The sequence below is a fragment of the Elephas maximus genome, chromosome 6, assembly GCF_024166365.1.
Source record: "Elephas maximus indicus isolate mEleMax1 chromosome 6, mEleMax1 primary haplotype, whole genome shotgun sequence".
NCBI lineage: Eukaryota > Metazoa > Chordata > Mammalia > Proboscidea > Elephantidae > Elephas > Elephas maximus.
Window position 1 is genome coordinate 41,094,377 of NC_064824.1, and position 15,487 is coordinate 41,109,863.

Consider the following 15,487-nt stretch of genomic DNA (forward strand, 5'->3'; position numbering starts at 1 on the left):
TTAAAATAAAAAAATGTTACTAGAGATAAAGAAGGACGTTTAATAATGACAAAACGATCAATCCATCAAGAAGATATAAAAATTATAAACATATACGTTCCTAACAACAGAGCACTGAAATATGTGAAACAAAAAATAATAGAAATGAGGGGTGATACAGATAATTCAACAATAATAATTGGAGACTTCAATAATCCAATTTCAATAATGGATATAATAACTAGGGTGGAGGTCAATATCAAACCAAACCTGTTGCCATGAAGTCAACTTTGACTCATAGCAACCCTACAGGACAGAGTAGAACTGCCCCATAAGATTTACAAGGAGCAGCTGGTGGATTCAAACTTCCAGTCTTCTGGTTACCAGCTGAGCTCTTAATTACTGTTTCATCAGGGCTCCAACTATCAATAAGGCAACAGGAAGCTTGACAACATTATAAAACAGCTAGTCCTAACAGACATCTGTAGAAAACCCTAGCCAACAAAAGCAGAGTATATTCCTTTCAAGTGCCTGTGGTACATTCTTCAGGATAGATCATATACTAGGCCATAAAACAGACCTCAATAAATTTAAGATGATAATAATAATACAAAGTTTTTTATGTGATCACAATGGAATGAAATTTGAAATCAATAATAGAGAGATATTTGGAAAACTCACAAATACATGAATATTAAACAACATACTCCTAAATAAATAATGGTTCAAAGAAGAAATCAAAACAGAAATTAGAAACTACTTTGAGATGAATGAAGATGATGATGCAACACACCAAAGCTTATCTAATGAGGCTAAAGCAGTGCTTAGAGAAAAATTTATACCTATCAATGCCTATGTTTAAAAAGAAGGATCTCAAGGCAATAGTCTTACCTTAATAAAATAGAGAATAGGAAAACTAGTTGCTGTTGAATTCAACTCATAGTAACCTCATGTATGTTGGAGTATGACTGTGCTCCAAAAGGTTTTCAATGACTGATTTTGTACATAGATTGCCAGGCCTTTCTCGTGAGGTTCCTCTGGGTATACTCAGACTTCTAGCCTTTCTGTTAGTAGTTGAGCACCTCGATCGTTTTCACCACTCAGGGATTCCAGAGAATGGACAGCAATAGAGAAACTCAATGACATTAAAACCTGGTTCTTTGAAAGATTAACAAAATTGACAAACCTTTAGATAGACTGTCCGAGAGACAAAAAGACTCAAATTATTAGAATCCAAAATGAAAGAAAGGGCATTACTACCAAACTTAAAGAAATAATAAGACTATAAAGGAAAGATCTTGGCTGCTAACCAAAAGGTCAGCAGTTTGAATCCACCAGCCACTCCTTGGAAACCCTGTGGGACAATTCTACTCTGTCCTATAGGTTCACTATGAGTTGGAATCGACTCGATGGCAATGGGTTACGAATGATTGTATACCAATAGTTTAGACAACTTAAATTAAATGAACAATTACCTCAGAAGACAAAAACTTCTGAAACTGACTCAAGAAGAAATAGACATCTGAATAGACCTATAACAAGCAAAGAGATTAAATCAATAATAATAAAAATATTAAAAAACTCATGCCCAGATAGTTTTACTGGTGAATTCTTCTTAACATTTAAACAAGAATTACCTCAATATTTCACAACCTTTGTCAAAAAGTAGAACAGAAGGAAATATTTATCTAGTCATTTTATGAGACTTGTGTTATCTGAAAAACAGACAAGAACTTTAACAAGAACAGAAGACTATCAAATAGTATCTTTTATGAATATGGATGTAAAAATTCCTCAACAAAATACTAGAGAACTGAATCCAACAACATATTAAAAGGATTGTACACCATGACAGAGTTGGATTTATTCCAGGAATGCAAGGCCGCGTGAACATATAAAAATCAATCAATATAATATTAATAGAATAAAATCAAAACCCACATGATCACCTCGATAGACACAGAAAAAGCATTCGATAAAATCCAACACGTTTCATGATAAAAACACTTAACAAACTAGGAATAGAGGGGAATTTCCTCAACCTGATAAAGGGCGTCTATGAAAAACTCACAGCTAACATCATACTTTAATGGTGAAAAACTGTATGCTTTCTCCCTAAGGTAAACAATGAAACAAGGATTCTGCTCTTGCCACTTCTATTTAACACTGTATTAGGGGTTCTAGCCAGGGCATTAGTCAAGAAAAAGAAATAAAAGACATCCAGATTGGAAAGGAAGATGTGTAACTCTATTTGCAGAGGATATGACCTTGTTTATAGAAAATCCTAAGAAAACCATTAAAGAAATTATTAGAACTAATAAATGAGATCAGCAAGGTTTTGGGATACAAGATCAATACATAAAATCAATCGTATTTCTGTGCACTCGTATGAACAATCTGAAAATGAAATTAAGTAAATGCATTTACAATAGCATTAAAAATAATGAAATATTTAGGAATAAATTTAACAAAATAAGTGAAATATTTATTCTGAAACTGCAGATCATTGTTAAAAAGTGAAAGAAGATCTAAATAAATGGAAAGACATCTCATGTTCATGAATCAGAATACTTAATATTGTTAAAATAGCAATACTTCGCAAATTGATTTACAGATTCAATGTAATCCCTTTCAGAATCCCAGTTAGCCACTTTGTAGAAACTGACAAACTGATCCTAAAATTCATATAAAGTTGCAATGGACCCTGAATAGCCTGAAGAGTCTTGAAAAATAAGAACAAATTGGAAGACTCATACTTTCCAATTTCAAAATTTACTGCAAAGCAACAGTAATCGAGGCAGTGAAATACTAGCATAATGATGCACAAATGGATTGTCAGAATAAAATTGAGAGTACAGAAATAAACTCATATGGCTATGGGCAACTGATTTTTGACAGGGTGCTAAGACCATTCAATGGGGAGACAATACTCTTTTCAACAAATGGTGCTGGGTCAACTGGATAATCACATACAAAAGAATAAAATTGAACCCTTACTTTATACCGTATGCAAAAATTAACTCAAAATGGATTGAAGATGTAAATATAAGAGAAAAATAAAATTCTTAAAAGAAAACATGGGGCAAATCTTCATTACCTTGGATTTGGCAGTGGATTCTAACACATGACACCAAAAGCATGAATGACAAAATAAAATAAATAAATAAATAGGACCTCATCAAAATTAAAAAACTTCTATGCCTCAAAGGTCACTATCAAAAAAGTGAAAAAATAACCCACTGAATTGGATAAAATTTTTGTAAATCATGTATTTGATAAGGGATTTGCATAAATAACAATTAAAATTCAATAATATAAAACCAAATCGCCCAATTAAAAATGGTTGGGGGGGGCCAAAATAGACATTTCTCCAAAGATGATATATAAATGACCAATAAGCACATGAAAAAAATGCTTGACATCATTTGTCAGCAGTGAAATGAGAATAAAAAGCACTTTAAACCCTCTAAGATGGGTTTAATAAAAGTGTCAGATAATAACAAGTAGCGGTGAAGGTATGGAAAAATTCAAACCTTCATACACTGCTGGTGGAAACGCATATTGGTGCAGCCACTTTGGAAAAGAAACTGGCAATCCCTCAAAAGATTAAACATAGAATTATCATATGACTCAGCAATTCCACTTCTAGGTATACATCCAAAAAGAAATGAAAAATATGTTCACACAAAAACTTGTACATCAATTTTTATACCAAATGTCATTATTCATAATAGTCAAAAGATGGCTATTACGCCCCAAATTTCCCAAATGGAGATTATGTTCCAAAGGACCCAAATGTCTGTCAACTATTGAATGGCTAAACAAAATGTGGTATATCCATACCATGGGATATTATTTAACCATAAAAAGGAATGAAGAACATATATATATGCTACAACGTGGATAAACCTTCAAAACATAATGATAAGTAGCAGAAGCCAGTCACAAAAGACTAGATATTATACAATAACATTTATACAAACTGGCAAATCTACAGAGATAGAAATTAGATAATTGTTGTTTTTAGCTGCCTTGAGTCAGCTCCAACTCAGCAACCTGTGTAAAACAGAAAATAGATTAGTGGTTGCTTAAGGTGGGGGGGCAGATGGGAGGATAGAGGATTGTAGCTAAGATGTATGGGGTTCCTTTTTTTACAAAATACTTGGTTTTTACAAAATGTATGGGTTTCCTTTTTTTTTTTTCCAGAAATGTTCTAAAATTCACTGTGAAATGGTTGCATATCTATCCGTCCTTCCGTCCGTCCATCTATCTAATCTACCTACCTACCTACCTACCTAATCTATCTGTCTATCTGTCTGTCTATCTATCTATCTATCTATCTATCTATCTATCTATCTATCTATCTATCTATCTATCTATCTATCTATCTATCTATCTATCTATCTATCTATCTATCTATCTATCTATCTATCTATCTATCTATCTATCTATCTATCTATCTATCTATCTATCTATCTATCTATCTATCTATCTATCTATCTATCTATCTATCTATCTATCTATCTATCTATCTATCTATCTATCTATCTATCTATCTATCTATCTATCTATCTATCTATCTATCTATCTATCTATCTATCTATCTATCTATCTAATCTATCTATCTATCTATCTACTTCTGACTATACTAAAATCCATTGAATTGTACACTACAAATGAGGAATTGTATGGTACATGAATTATAGCTCAATAAAGCTATTATAAAAACAATTAAAGGGTTATTTCCCTGCACAAACCTATTGTTTTAGACGGCTTAAAGTAATTGACATATAGGCATGGACACTAAAAAGCAAAATAAATGAGCAAGCAGAGATAAACCAATGAATCAAAGAGGTCCAAGTCTTAAATCTGGGAAACTATTTAGGTGATGATTACTGACTCATGGAACTGACTGGAAATGAATAGAAGCTGAAAGAAATTTTGAGAGAATTACATTGCTAATAAAACAATAATCCCAGCCTGAAGAACGTCTGTGATTGCAAAGTAATCTTTGGTTCCCCAAATTTACATCAGCAGGAAATGAGCTGTGATGACTGTGACCGTGAAAGAGAATGTGTTTTTTGGTGCTCACTTCTGTAGGGGATAATTGACATAAAAAATATCTTAGAGGGTGGAGACAGGATCAGGAAGAAAAATGGACACAATAGCTTTTCCTGGAGAGCAGAATCAGATCTAGGAATAAGCCTGACTCTGATGAGTTTGGGCTTCACTATACTGGCTCAGCAGGGTTTCAACGTTGCTATGGATCTGCCGTTGCTGCGTGTTTACAATTTTCCTTTCTTCACAGTTGGAGTCTTTGTTGGAGTTACCTTGTTTTTGCTCTATCATTGATGTGTAGGTATATGTGGTGGAGAAGGCAAGAACTTGTCTTCTTAGTTCACAGATCATCAGACCTCAAGAAGCCACATAAAGATTTAATAAAGAGAAACAATAACTCAGTGACCCTGAACTTTGAACTAAATCCAGTAAGTGGATCATCTCAGGAGATTATTGAATGTGTTCTGTGTGTGGGAAGAAGGGTGCAAATGATGATGGTGACTAGAAGGGAAGACAGTGGTAGAGACTGATTGTTGTCTGTAAGTGCCATCGAGTCAGCTCTGACATATAATGACCTTATGTATAACAGAATGAAACATTCCTTGGTCCTGTGCCATCTTCAAAATCGTTTCTATGTTTGAGCCCATTGTTGCAACCACTGTGTGTCAACCCATCTTACTGAAGGTCTCCCTCGTTTTTGTTGACCCTCTACTTTACCAAGCGTAATGTCCTTCTTCAGGGATTTGTCCCTCCTGATGATGTGTCCAAAGTAAGTGAGACAAAGATTCACCATCCTGGCTTCTAAGGAGTATTCTGATTGTACTTCCTCCATGATTGATTTGTTTATTCTTCTGGCAGTCCATGGTATAGTCAGTATTCTTTACCAACACCACAATTTGAATGGGTCAATTCTTCTTTCTCATTGTTCAGCTTTATCATACATATGAGGCTACTGAAAATAGTATGGCTTGGGTCAGGCACACCTTAGTCATCAACGTGACATCTTTGCTTTTTAAGATTTTTAAGAGGTCTTTTGCTGCAGATTTGCCCAGTGCAATACATCATTTGATTTATTGATTGCCTCTTCCATTGGCATAAGTTGTTGATCCAGGTAGAATGAAATCCTTGACAACTTCAATTTCTTCACCACTTATCATAATGTTGCTTTTGGGTCGAGTTGTGAGGATTTCCATTTTCCTCATGTTTAGAAACTGTGAGGTGCTCAAAAGATCCATAGCTTCTCTTCTCTCTGGTCACACAGCTACAACATTTCCCTGCCTCCTCTACATGTAATTATGTCCATCTGACAGGGTTTAACCAATAAAATGTGGGCAGAGGAAATGTGCATCACGTCAAAGCCAGGCCCATTAAAAATCACTGGATGTACTTCTCCATTCTTTTTTCCCTACCTGCTGGCTGGGAAGGAGATGATTCCCGTGGTAACATCGGAAGTTATGTGTGGAATATGGTAGAGCCTCCATCAGCTTAGGTCCTTGAGGGACTACATGAATTTAAGGCATCATACATTTTAAGTCTCTGTCTTATTATTTTTTTTTAAGCAATTAACTTCCCCTAACTAACGCAACTCTCATTTTTGAATGCTTTTCCTGCAACTGCTGAGTTTAATAAATTGTTCTCACTGGGTATTCTTCCTTTTTTTCCCTATTGATTCATGCACAGCCTATGTGGTGGTTTCAGTGACTACTCAGAAGTCTTACATTTTATTCAAGGTGGTTTTCCCCTCTTGAGTGTTATATCTTTCTCCTTGTGTTTGATCTTATTGGTAGTTTCATCCCTGTGATTTTTAGTTACATGCATGATACATCTGTAAACTGGTTTTTTGAATAAAACAGGAAACATGAGGCATTTGTTCCCTAGGAAGTTAAACCAAAGGGAATGTGGACTGGATAAACATATATTACAGCTATTCTACCTGTCATCTCCCCTCCATAGCTTGGAAGTGAAGACTTTTTAAAAATTAAATATACATTGGGGGTACATTAGTTCTTTGTGTGTAATAGAGATAAAATCTATTTGGTCTGTAGCAAATAGACCTTCTTAATAGCTAATTTGGATTAAAAAAAAAATTGGATTACCATCTACTAAATTTGATTGATAACTCCAAAACTAATTTATACTAAGACTCAATAGTTTGAATGAACTATGATTGTGTAGCCTACACACAACCTTAATGTGGTCCCTTTTTCATCTTGGTAGTATACAGTAACTTTTTCTTTTTTTAATTCTTGTCACCTTTCAATGTTGAAAAAAATTTCTAGAAAGTAGCATATTAAAAAAACCTCGAGTGTTACTCATTTAAATAATTTATTTTTCAATCAGGGACATCAGTTTGATGATTAATACACTGCATTCATTTTCTCCTTTTAAGAAACCTGGAACAAACAGGCTTGCATGGTGTATATATAATTCATTTAGGTGTTGAAGTCTGAGCCTACATTTGTAAGAGAAAATTTCAAACGAGCCATAATTAATATGTCACTTTAGGAGGAGCAGTGGGATGAGGGGGTGGAAGTAAATGGATCTACCTGATGTTCTCATAGTGTATGTGTGGAAAGGAGAAATTAAAGTTCATGCACAAAGAAAGGACCAGCTTTGCAAGCTTATTGCTTTGAGTTCATGTCAAAATAAATTGGTATATCTGTGGGTATCTCTTTCTGGAGGTGTAGAAAATGTAGGTTAAGTGTGATAGACTGCAGTGCATTTTCACGAGAGGAAGTTTGAAAAGTGCATTAATCTGGAAGGCCGACCTTGTTTTTCTCAGTTTCATTGCCATTTACTGGCTGAAATATAAAAAGCTATTTAGCATTTGCAGCTCTCATTTTCCCTCTTGAATTAAGAGAACCAACAGCTGTCCCCTTTCTACTCTATTTATTAATAGGAAGTGATACATTGAAGGCAGAAAAGCTATAGAAACATATCACACTATATGCCTCTGTCTGTGTTCCATGAGATTCTGATGCCATTATCACTGGCACAGGAAACTGGTGTTTCAAATAGGCAAAAAGACTCCCTCAGTGTCCCTTCAGACTGATCTTCAAGAGTTTACAGTGAAATTTTGTGAATTCAGTTCTTTTCCATATATATGGAATCAGGATAGGGCTTCCATTCTAGGTTGTTGTTGTTAATTGTCATTGACTCATGGAGATCTGTTGTGTGCACAGCAGAACTTCTCTGTAGGGTTTTCAAGGCCGTGACTTTTCAGAAGCAGATCACCAGGACTATCTTCTGAGGAGCCCTTGGGTTGGTTTGAACCACCAAACTTTTGGCTAGTAGTTGAGAGCTTATCCATTTGCACCACCCAGGGGCCCTATTCTATGCCCATGATAAAAGTTCTCTGGGTCATTCCAGACAAAAAGCAACAATTTTATTACTTTCGGTTGCTCTCAAGGTCATCAACAAAGAATTGCAAAGGAAAGATCTTTTCTTGATGTGGGTCTCCAGAATTGTCCCATAGGTTTTGCCTCCATTCCAAGTTATTATTGAGTCATAGGTTTTTAGGTCCAGTAAGTCACGCAAAAAGGAAAAATACAAAACAAAAAAATGCTGAGTTCTTTCAGGGGTACTATTTGTGTATGTTCGGGCAAATGCTATATCTTTGAGCTAATCCCAGAATCTAATTGGCATGGCTTTACACATAATCTTAGAGTTTGGAGGTGAAAGAGGGTGGAGCTAAGAATCAGGAAGCTTACTACCCTTGGTGATCAAATCCTTATGAAGGGTTGTGCCCAGCTGAGGTGCTGTTTTTGAAGAGGGACTCGAAAGGGTGACAAGTCCAGAGGAGAGAAATAAGCTCAAGTAGTGAGAGAACTTGACAACATATCTTTGTGAGTCTGCTATTGGAAGTGAAAACATTTAGCCTATACATGAGATAGATGCTTTATGGGAGCCATGGTAATACAATTACACTGTATGTTCCACAGGGGAAAAACAAAACATAAACAACCAAAAAAAAAGAAAGAGCAAAAACAAACAACAACGCATCAGTGGATCTTCATTACCAGTTGCTGTCAAGTCCACTCCAACTCATTGCAACCACGTATGTGTCAGAATAGAAGTGTGCTCCGTAGGATTATCAATGGCTGCTTTACCAGAAGTAGATCACCAGGCCTTTTTCTGAGGCACCTTTGGATGGAATCAAACCTTCGAACTTTTGGTTGGTGCAAAGGATTAACATGCTTGGCTGCTAACCAAAAGGTTGGCAGTTCGAGTCCACCCAGAATCACCTTGGCAGAAAGACCTGGTGATATCCTTCCAAAAAACTCTTATGAAGCGTGGTTCTACTCTAACACATATGTGGTCACCATGAGTTGGATTGACTTGATGGCAACTGGATCTACGCTAAAACCATTGCCATCAAGCTGATTCTGACTCACAGTGGCCTCATGTGTTACAAGGTACACCAGCTCCACAGGGTTATCTTGGCTGTAATCTTTACAAAAGCAGATTGTCAGGCCTTTCTTCCATGGTGCCACTGATGGTTTTGATGCCTATCTTTAAGTTAGTAGTTGAATGCAAACCATTTGTGTCACGGGGTCTATGTTACAGGAGTAGAATTTGGTTCAATATAATGGAAAGAAATTTTCCAAAAACCTGGTGTTGATAAATTATGGTAGTGAGGTCCACATCATTGAAATTATTATAACAGATGTTAGTAGTTCACTTTTTAAACATGGTTAAAAACATTTGGATGGAAGTTAAATTACTTGAATTTAACAGTATAGAGTAATGTTAACAGGCCAGGCTCAGGAATCAGAGGGGCTGAAATTCAAATCTGGGCTGTATCACTTACCAGTTGGATGTCTTTGATATCTAATATCTTTAAGATGAATTTCCTCATCTATAAAATACATATAATCACAGTATTTACCTAATAGGTTTGCTGTGAATATCAAATAATGCATTTAAAGCACATAGTCCAGTCCTGGAATACAGGAGGCCATCAATGAACAGTAGCCACTTATTATTATTATTAATTCTTATTATATGACTTTTGATCTGAATAACTGTGTATGATATTCTAAAAAAATTTGCAACAGACCTTTTTCCTATCCAAAAATATCTTAATATAGGTAATAACTTGATTTTTTTCAGTAGTTAAGAATGTTGCAAAAAGTGGTTATTACTAAATCATTAAAGTTTTCATCTCATTTAGTAGTATTTCTGCTCATACTACGCTGCATTTTCTGTGTAGAAAAACTGTTTAACCCTTCCTTAAAAAAAAAAAAAAAGGACTTTCACAAAATAAATACTAGGGATGAGTTAAAAAAAAGGGACTATCTGGGGAAAAATCAAATCCCTTTTCCTCCTCTTTATAATATGTAAGGAATTTGTGGTAAATTAAGACTTCTTTTAGCCTGCACATCAAGTTTTTATCTGTTATGGTAGGAAAGTCTATTTAATGACAATGGATTGTTAGGAACTAATTATGTCACGTTGTCCAACACTGACATGTCATTGAGGGTTTGAAGAAGAAATGAACACAGGATTTTCGTGTTGTTAGTGTTGTTCAGACTTAAAATCTGATCTTGTAAAACATTAGAACAAGTAAAGTTTAGACCAAAAAAAAAAAAAAAAAAAGTCTAGAGGAAATTGACATTATTAGCTTTAAGTGTCTAATTAATTTAATGCCATTTAGCTTGCATTCATATAAACAGGTTTGATTTTATAGGAGTTTACAATTTGTGATCTCCTTGAAAACTGTGAGCTCCTTGAAAACTCTTTGTACGTTCTGCTCTATTCTCTTCTTTCATAAATTTGGGTGTTACAAAACTGTTAGTCATAAAAAGGCATTTATAGTTCAATATAATTTTCCTTTTTTTTCTTTTATTTGCTTTAAAAATGCAGTTTTAAAAGTAATAAAGCCCTTCCTTCTGTAAATCTTTGATCTTTTTTTCCTAAGGGAAGATTAATTTGTAAATATGCTAATGGATTTGTATAATATTAAACCTTCCCAAGAAAAATTACATTACCTCATATGAATGAACACATCTATCTTATTCAATTTATAAACTAATGGCTGAAAACCCCAAAACTGTTTCCTACTATGTGTCTTATAACTAAAATAACTGCAGGCACAGCCACAGACTTGGCATTTTACACAAATTTATTGGATGACATTTTTTTTTCAGTGCCTTTATTGAGTTTTCCTCATTTGGCTGTATTTGGATTCTAGCTAATAAAATGCAATTCCTCTTACAAAAAGGTGAAAATGTAAACATGCTGCTCAAAATAGAAGCTATATCTAAACAGGAAGCAGACAAAAAAGAACAAATTCTTAGATTAAAAAAAAAATGCTATCCGTAAAGGGATGCTGTGATGGAGATGTTCCCACAGCTAACTTTCCTTAAAATGGCGGGGTAACTTCTTAGCTTAGGCCAGGAACTGAAGACTCAATGGCTCAGTTAGGTGGCTATTACAGATTCACTCTGAAATTCTGCGAAGAAAATTTAACCCTTCTTCATCTTGGTTGTTCCTTTATTACTTCTTTTCACCAGCTAGATAATTCCATTGCATAAATTATTTCCTAGAGTCAGTCAAATACCTTGGCACCCTGCTGATATTCTGCGATGAACTTAAAAGTGGTTGTGACAGGCTGTTGACCCTAGGCAATACCTTAAATTCTAAGGTGAAATTTTTATTGCTTGGACATCTTTTCCTGAGAAAGCTGGCTGGGCTTGTCAGCGGAAATAAGCAGTTTATCTACAGGAGAAAACGGAAGGAAAAAAAAGACCCAAACTGGTTGCCATTGAGCTCATTTCAATTGGTGGTGCTCCCATGTGTTTCAGAGTAGAACTGCATTCCATAGGGTTTTCAAGGTTGTAAACTTTTGGAAGCAGATTGCCATGTTTTTTTCTGAGGTGCCTCTGGGTGGGTTTGAACTGCCAGCCTTTCAGTTTCAATTGTGATACCTGGGGACGTCATCTATAGAACCAAAAACCAAATCAAACCTGTTGCCACTGAGCCAATTCTGATCCATAGCAGCCCTATAGGACAGAGTAGAACCATCCTATAGGATTTCCAAGGAGTGCCTGTGGATTCAAACTGCTGACCTACTGGTTAGCAGCTGTAGATCTTAACCACTATGCCACCAGGGTTTCCCTCATCTATAGAAGGGGCTGTAAAATGAGAACTGTACATGTAGCAGCTGTAAGCACTAATAATCACCAAACTAAAAATCCTAAACCTATTGCCATTGAGTTGATTCTGACTCATAGGGACCCTATAGGACAGAGTAGAACTGCTGCATTGGGTTTTCAAGGAACAGCCAGTAGATTCAAACTGCTGACGTTTTGGTCAGCAGCCAAGCTCTTAACCATTGCGCCACTCCAACAATCCTATAAATAGGCCTAAGAATGAACTTCTTGGAATTGCAATTATTCTTCTCAATAATTAGATTCTCTGTTTTCACCAAGGTTCTCTGGTAGAAAGTTGGAAGGATCCTCATTCAAGGGAAGATTACTGTGAAGGGCAATTACAGAGATTGTCTTATTTCCTAATATTTTCCAGGACAGCCTATTAGGAGGGTTCTGTACAATGTGAAGAGAAATGTGTCTGGTTATCATTTCCCACAAAGATAAGAAAATAACTATAGAAAATAGTTGATAATAATGCTATGCTTTAAGTAATTTTGCTCTTAAAGGCTGGGTCTTTGTTTTCTCTACTTTTGTTGACTTTCATTACATTGTTTAAAACCAAATCAAACCCGTTGCCATCAAGTCGACTCTGACTCATAGCGACCCTATAAGATAAGGTACAGCTGCCCTGTAGGGTTTCCAAGGAGCACCTGGTGGATTCAAACCATCAATCTTTTAGTTAGCAACCATAGCTCTTAACCACTACACCACCAGGATTTCCTTACATTGCTTAGGGAAAGTGATTTAAGGTATTTTTGCTTGTGTTTTGTTAAATGGGATCAACTGACTACCTTAACATGTGACAGTGATGTGGATGGATTTTGCTACGTTGTTTCGATAGCTTGTGGTAAAAATTCAGCTAAACTGGTTTAAACTGGACAGTGAGTGGGTGGGGAGAATTTGTTGGTTTGCGTGACCCAAACGTCCAGGAATACAGCTAGATCAGGCATTGCTGTATCTAGGTGCTCATATTACGCCATTAGGAATTAGTCTCCATCCCTCATCTCTGCTCTCCTCTTTATTGGCTTCATTTTTATGCAACTTCTTCCAGTAGCTACCATTTAGTCCACTGATACATTGAGTTTCTCTTTCACACTAACCAAAAGCCAAACCCATTGCCGTCGAGTCAATTCTGACTCATAGCAACCCTATAGGTATTAGAAAACCCCAGGTCTGACTGTTACTGACTGTACTTGAATCATGTGCCTACACTTGGAGCTAGAGCGTGAGGGTCAGCCCCACCCAACTTGCAAAGACTGAGAGTGGGAGAAGGGTGATTCCTTATGGAAATCAGAATGTTACTTCCGGAAGCAGGAGGAATGTGTAATGCACAGGCAAGAAGAACATGTCACTATCATTGTTACGAATTGAAGAAGAATGACAAAAAAGCAGGTAGGAATAGTAACTCAGGTGGTAAAACAACAAAAGGAGGCATTTTGGTACCACAGAAGAGTTACCAGGGCATTCCTTGTTGGAGCTTTGCTATTCAAAGTAGTATAGTTGATTGAAATCTTGTCTATGCGTATACAGATAAGGCTGGAAAAGAAAGAGCGTCCTTGGCTTACGTTCAGTTTTATCATGGTATCTAAAAGTTTTGTGTTTCGTAACTTGAATGTAACTTCTCCAAAACCTGGCACTGGGTTGTAATTCTTCATTGTACTTCTCCAAGAACACAGCACAGTGCAGGATGCAAAGCAAGCACTAAGTAAATACTTTCAATAGATTCATTTCAGCTGTTTGCCATGCTTATCACACGGAAGATTTTCCCAGCAATTTTTCTCAAAAACTCATCCCCTCCAAGAGCTACTTTTGTATCCCATCTTTCCATATTACTTGAGAAGTCTGAATATGTCCTTTTAATGTGCCTCCAGTTTCTTTGCTTTCTATCACACCACCAACGCTCTGTCTGGCAGAAGCTGGGACCACGGCTGCTATCTTTCCTCCATACTGAAGGGCTGTGTTGCTCGAAGTATTTCTTCGTGCTGCTTTCCTGATCCACTTTGCATAACTGCCTGGAAGAAAGTACTTTTATGGATAATCCAAAAGAGGGAAATATACTGAACATTATTTCCCTTTAGCCTACTGTTACAGTGAAATTCTACACAGAGCAGGCATTTCTCAAGTCCTAACCAATGGCCAACAAATTTTAGAGCATATTTGATACACTGTAATTGGAAAACAACCAAATAATTGCTTCTTAAAAACATAGGGTTTTAATGGCTCATAAGAGTTCTTGATTCACTTTGTGGAAGATGCCTTAGAGATAATTTAGTCCAGGATAGAAAATAGATTCATCTTGTGTGCCAAATTTGATCAGTTGGTGGTGGTTGCTGGAGTGCTGTGTTAAGAAAGAATTTATGGCTAAGTCCAGGCTCAGTGGGAAAAAGTGCTGTGACAGATATTTTTACGTCCACCATGGTTAAAGGAGGGATAGTAGCGCCATATGTACAACAAGTTTTCCCACTCAGCCCAGTCTCACAAAATCAATTACTGCAGAAATTAATCCAAGATCACATGCCTAGTTAGTAGCAGAGCGCAGTCTTTTTAGCTCAGTCTCTGAATTGTTCAAAGGCTCTTTACAAATGGATTAGATGAGATAGATGTACGAAAGCCGTCAGCATAGACTATAATATATCATCTAAATGCAGTAGATATTAGCTAAATATAAAATTTTAATTAAGTTATATGTTCCTCTCTTAACCAAGAAATCACCAAACATTTATTGACTATATACCATGTGCTAGGAAGACATAGAGCTTGACAGAGTTGATGAGCAAGACTTCTTAATTTATTCTTCAGAGGTTGATCATTTTTCTCCTTAAAGGAAACAGCTGGATCATATCCTGATTCATCTCTGCCATCTATTTTTTTTCCATCATTTACCAGTTTGGTCCCTTCTTTGAACTCTAATGTCTACAGCCCATAGAAAGTTGAGGAAGAAGTGCAAACTCATTTCAGGAGTACACACTATCCACTTGTCAACTCCAATACCACCCTTTGGACTCTATAATAAATCTCATGAAAATGGAATTATATTTAAGGGAAACAGCAGCATATTACGAACTTGGTTTCTAATAACAGGTGTTTAACGTGTGTATGCGACATGCAAAATATGCTGATGCAAATGGATGATTGCATGTGCAAAAATATGCAGATTAACGTGCAAACAGATGTTCAAATAATTTCCCATTATTGCATGCCATTACCTCTTTTGAAGGCACAACTGCATATTTTGTATACAGATACGCTTGCATTGTTTGTATTTCACGTGTGCACTATATACACATGTTTTCAAG